The following is a 6,017-nucleotide window of genomic DNA, read 5'->3' on the forward strand; positions in this document are numbered from 1 at the left end:
CAGGGTGCTCTCTCCATCTTGTCAGCATAGGCAAATACTGGGGAGAGGGAGGAGAAGGTATGGTCACCTAGAAGCCTGGGAAAAAGTGTTGCGTTCCAGGTTGGTAGCACATTAGAATCACCATGCAACTTTAAAAATAAAAATAAAAAAAACCCACCCTTGTTTAGGCCCAATCCATAATAATTAAAATTGAATTTCTGGGCATCTGTAATTTTTTTTAAGTCCCTGGGTGATTCTGAAGCTTAGTTAGAGATAAGAAGCACTCTCTCCTTCATCCTAACCAAGCTTGAGTCTCCACTTTCTACATCCCAACACTGTAGGTTCAGTCACGGGCCTAGTAGTCAGTAGCCTGGGGCCCTGAAGCTGAAGGGAGGTTCCTTACTTCCTCTCAGATTTTGCCGGTGTCTTGGAAAAATTTCCAATAGTTTCCTCATTCACTCTTGGAAGAGCCTAGATTTGGATGGTAAATTATATGGTCCCTCTACACTTATTAAACAGGAAAAGCCCAGCCCAGGTAGTATTTCCTGAGAACCCTTCCAGCAACAATTCGAATGTTCTTTTTGTCTCTTCCTTCCTCAAATGTCTTTCTTTCCAGTCTTTTCTTTCTCTTGCATCAGATAAGGCTTAAACACCCTCCAAACAATACATTTCCTCATTCTCCCCCCTCCCTCTAGCCCCAAGAATTTTTTCACCTTCACCTTCACCTTCACCTTCACATTTGTAGACTACAGCTTAAAGATTTTATCTTGTTTGTCCTATTTGGGGGCAGGGAGAGAGGGAAGTAACCCCATGTTCTGTGTGGTCAGACCACCCCTTGCTTTTCTCCAGACCTTGAATTACTAGAAAGAAATGTCTATCAAACACCATGCTCCCAAAGAAATGGAAACTCACTAACGCATGAACCTCGGACTACTGCAGATAGAAGAATGAGGGGCCCTATGGGTCTTCTAGATTCATCCAAATCACATACTTTGCACAAAGGAACACAGAGGCCAGAAACTGTCCTCTTCCTACATCTTCCCTATCCTGACCTTTCTTCTGGCTTGACCCCACACTTTGGATCATAATGCCATATCTGATACTCCTTGGGTTTTGGTCATAAGCTTGCTTTTCCCTCTACCTTTGCTTTGCTTGTGTCCTAATTTTTGCACATTATAATCCTCCCTCCTTGGACCGACTCCTAGAGCTCTTCCTGGATTCTATATCCTGGATTCTGTTTCTAATTCTGGTGATTCCTCAAGAACATGGGCCAAGACTAGAAGCTACCGGTTGTGGCAAAGATGATACACAGTCCAATTTAATGACAAAGAGCTTCTGATGTAGCCATAAAGTCCTTGATTTTTCTTCATGTTTACTACCTGGATTGCCCTCTTCTCACCAAAGTCCAGAAGATTTCTTGGCAGGGCCTGATCCGAGGAAGTGAATCTGTTTTCAGTCTCAGGTACAGTTCGTTTCACGACCCTCCCTTCTCCTTCCATTCAGTCACAGCTCAAGCTCTGCATTCTCTTCATCACATTTCCTAGCACCCTCCTGAACTGCCTCAGCTCTCCATCTTCCTTCGAATATGAGTTGCTAAATTGGTTGATGAGCCAAAGACTGGGTTCTACTAACCACCAAATGTTTGTACCTGCAGAACTCATTTGTAATGGAGCAGGGGTTGCAAATTCAAAGGACGCTGGGGGCAGCCTGGCCGGGTGACTGAGTGAAGCAAGCTGGGCAGGAATAGAGCAAGCTGGCGTGAGCCTGCCCTGGCAAAAGTGTCCAGCTGCCGTTCTCCTGCAGTGAACTGTTGCCATGGAGGAATACTGGTCCCAAATGCTCTTTTCTTTTTTCAAGAAAAAAGAGATATCCAGATTCTTGCGAGCAGTCTGTTCATTTTTTAAATATTGACAACTGATTTTTAAAAATCTAAATTAAATTCTATCCTGGCTAAACAGAACTCATCTGTGCCTAGGATCTAGTTCTCTGACTGCAGGTTTACAATGGCTTTTCTAGTGTATTCTCAGATAAACTTTTGCATAATGTGATTTTAAGAGGGAAAAATCATCTAAGTCAACCCAACATGAAATTAAAGGGTGTGAAATTGTAAAGGATATCCTGGAAATCTACAGATGCTGGTGTTTATGCATAAAAACAACAGTTGCAACAACAGGAATTCCTATTAGGTGACAAATGGCCACTTAAGAACATCTTTTAATGAAAGGAGATTTTAAACATTCTATAAGAGGTCCACTGTGCATGCTTTTGTGCCTGAACACTTCATTTTTCATAAACAAAAAGCCTCTAATTGTCTTCCATTTTAAAACATCTTCGTCAGCAAAGATATTAAGGAGGTAGTTAGAGGGGAAAATAATGACACTATAAAAGTTGGCAGTGGAATCAGTTAATCTCTTGTCCCTTATGACAGTTTGCATTTTGAGTGACAACTAAGGTTTTCTACTTTACAAATGTGGTTGCTTTATTCTTGAGCAAGGTAATAATAAAAAAAAAAAACATTATTTTCCACTATTACTGGACATTAACTTTTTAAAAAGTCAAGATGTAATGTTTTAATATTTCAACAAATGCAATACTTTGAAATGCAAAGTATTTCAACCTGGAATGGCAAAAATGGCTGTGTGACTAAAACTCTGGAGCATAATTTCTCAGCCTCAGTACTACTGACATTTAGCGTCAATTAATCTTTTGATGTGGAAGGCTGCCCTGTGCACTGCAGGCTTCTTAGCAGCATCCCTGGCCTCTACCTCCTAGATGCCAGCAGTACCCTCCCCAGCCCCCGTCTGAAACAATCGAAAAGTATCTCTCCAGATATTGTTAGATATCTCCCGGGGACCAAATCTGCCCCCCACTTGAGAACCATTGCTCTAGACGAAATTCTGTACATCACAACTTGGATTTTGATTCTCCAAAAAAAGTCTTATATTGGTCTTCACACAAATGGAAAGAGTGGGAAAAGTATCAGTGCCGACTTCATGTAAGTCCTCAAGGGGACCGTAGAGGTTGGGGAGGGAAGTCTTTGAGACAAGAGCAGTGAGTCTATACTGACAAGAAAATTGCTCTGGGGGGCAAACTGGGTCAGCCCTGGATGTGAAATCCACTCTTTTCCTTGACAATAATGCCTCCACAAGCAGGAACCTAATAGAGATCTATCAGGCTAGTCAGCAACATCTGGTAGATTCCAAACTACAGATGGGGAACTCCAGCCTTCCTCTGGCCAAGTCTGAGGTGAAATTTCAACATTGCGAAAGATGGGTTGATACCGAATGGTTAGACATTTAATAGGGAATTCTTTTTTTTTTTTTTCTTTTCCATTTTGGAAAGAAAACATTTTTCCAGAAAAACATGAAAGGTTATAATAGTGGTTTGAAATCAGTAACTTTCAATTTTTCTTTGTGGTTATGGAAGAAATCATCAATTCCATTTCTCAATAGAACCTTACAAACACAGTAGGCCAAATGCCAGAGCAGAAATTAAATGGCTATGCGATCCTCGAGGGAAGACATACTTTATGAAGTATTCATACCAAACCTTGAGAACAGTACACGAAAGAGAATGAGCTAGAGTATGTGGCGTTCACATTTGCTGTTTTGACGGCACTGTTTGTCAAAATAACTACAATTTTCAAAGAAAAGACTGCTTAATTTTTACTCTATTGCTTTTCTGTCTGGTAGGACCTATAAAGAATAAGTTCACTAACTTTTTGGTTGAGTTTCAGTTTACTTAACTTGTTTCACCAGTTAAATATTTCAAAATGGTGTCTTCTAGTCTTCTTTTTATATTTTGTTAGCTTAAAATCTGTTTTGGTGATACTGTGATGATGGACACATGTCATTTTGCCAAAACCCATGGAAGGTACAATACAGAGAATGAACGCTAATGTAAGCTATAGACTCTAACAATAATGTGTCAATACTGACTCATCAATAACATATGTATTACACTAATGCAAGATGTTAATGATTGGGGAATCTGGGACAGGGGTGTGAGTGGAGGCGGCTATAGGGGAACTTTCTACTCGTTGCCCCTACAAACCTTAAACTTCTCTAAAAAATAAAGCCTATTAATTTTTAGAAGCCCATTTAATAAATTTTATAATAAAAAGCCCAACAACATTACAATTCTGTAAGTATCTTTTAATTAGGCCTTTAAAAATATAATATATATAATTTTATTACAAATTTTTTTTTTTTAAATGTAGGGGCACCTGGGTGGTTAGTTGAATGTCTGACTCTTGATTTGGGCTCAGGTCACGATCCTAGGCTTGTGGGATCAAGCCCTATGTTGGGCTCTGTGCTGAGTATGGAGCCTGCTTAAGATTCTGTCTCTGTGCCCACTGCCCCCACCCCCTGCCTCAAATTAAAAAAAAAAAAAAAAAATTAAAACCACAAAATGCAACATCCTAAAAAAAAACCCAAATTTACTATTGATATTAATTCCTACAAGTTTGCTGTGCTACAACACACAAGTCAAGAAATTAATAAAATCTGTATGGTTTTTATACCGAAGCTAATATTGAGCCACACTGGAATTCACATTCTTAGCAAAACAGTTCCCTGAGCACACACTCCACACATATCATTACAGGATAGTCATTTATTCTTCATCTTCTTCCTCATCCTCTTCATCTTCTTCCTTCTCTTCCTCCTCATCCTCTGGTTCATTTTTCTTTGAACCTGTTGGTCTGCCAAGGCCCCTCTTTCCTGTTTCACTTTTGCCCTTGGCACAAAATGCAGCAATTTCCTTTTCATATTTCTCCTTTAGCTTTAGCTGCTTTCAGGTCATATAGTCCTTACCTTCTTTGGCTGACTGTTCAGACCACATTACACCCCATTTTTTTGCAGTATCCCCAATGGATAAAACACAGTGTTCACTTTTGATCTTTGGATGATGTTCAGAACAAAACAATAAGAAAGCAGACAGAGACCTTTTAGGAGCATTGGGATTTTCTTTCTTTCCTTTCTTGTCACCTTTGGGAGAAACACAATTTTTCATCTGTGAGTGAGCTTTGTCACTTTTTACCATACCTTCAAATTTCGACTTTTCCTTTGCAGACATGGTCTTCCATCTCTCTGAACATTTCTTGGAGAATTTGGTGAGATTGATAGAAGAGTCTGGATGTTTCTTCCTGTGCTCTTCCCGGTAGATCTATATGAAAAAGGCATCTGAGGACATCCTGTCCAGCAGCTTGTTAGGGTCTCCTTTACCTATGGTGACAGACAGCATCTACCAGGTGGTAGCTTTTCCCGTGGAGGGGCAGGATCCGCAGAGACTCTGCTTTATCACTAATGCCATCCTCAGCCTCTTGTTTTGCAGTGTTCTCCAAGTCCTGCCACGGACCACACCCCCCTTAATTAGGACTTTTGAAAATTTATCTGAGCCCCGCTTATTCACTGCTACAAGGTGATTGTTCAAGATGAAGTAGAGAGAGGAAAAAGTTTTCTTCCTTGTCCAAGCCTGGCCACAGAGTGCTCTAATTCCAGCTCGCGGAAAATACTATTCGAGCATTGTGAACAGTGGGCCTCAAACTGAATTATATTTAAACATCTTCTTCATCTCGGTAATTTCATGTGCTTTTGTGTTTTCTTCTCACAAAGTCACTTTTAAAGTAAAATCCACTCAGAATTGTTTATAATGCATTTTACACGATAGGCTAAATTTGTTTCCAATTAACAGCATATAATATTGGTAGGGAAACTATAAGTAACGAGGAATCAGAGAGCTTTTTCATGGACTTTATCCATGTAACAGCAAACAAGTCATTGTGCTAAAATATATAGTAAATATGTTTTATCAGTGGCATTCTATTCACCCTGTCATAAAAATTATTGGTTCCAGTTTTAGTCTCTGCCATAATGGGAGATTTTTCAACATGGAAGTCTCTTGGATGATTGTGAGAGGGACGCTCACTAGTCACAGGGGGGCCCAGAGCAGAGCTTCATACCAGATGCTCTGAGGGAAGAGGGCAATCTAAAGAAAATCTTAATAATCCTGTATTCAGAGGATATAGAGTCTAGTTG

General features: G+C 39.9%; 1 pseudogene; it reads right to left on the minus strand.

Annotated features, from left to right (window-relative positions):
• Nucleotides 1-4,593: 4,593 nt before the first annotated feature.
• On the minus strand, nucleotides 4,594-5,223 carry LOC122230348 (annotated as a pseudogene).
• Between the last annotated feature and the right edge of the window lie 794 nt (nucleotides 5,224-6,017).

Source organism: Panthera leo, chromosome A1, assembly GCF_018350215.1.
Source record: "Panthera leo isolate Ple1 chromosome A1, P.leo_Ple1_pat1.1, whole genome shotgun sequence".
Taxonomy (NCBI): Eukaryota; Metazoa; Chordata; class Mammalia; order Carnivora; family Felidae; genus Panthera; species Panthera leo.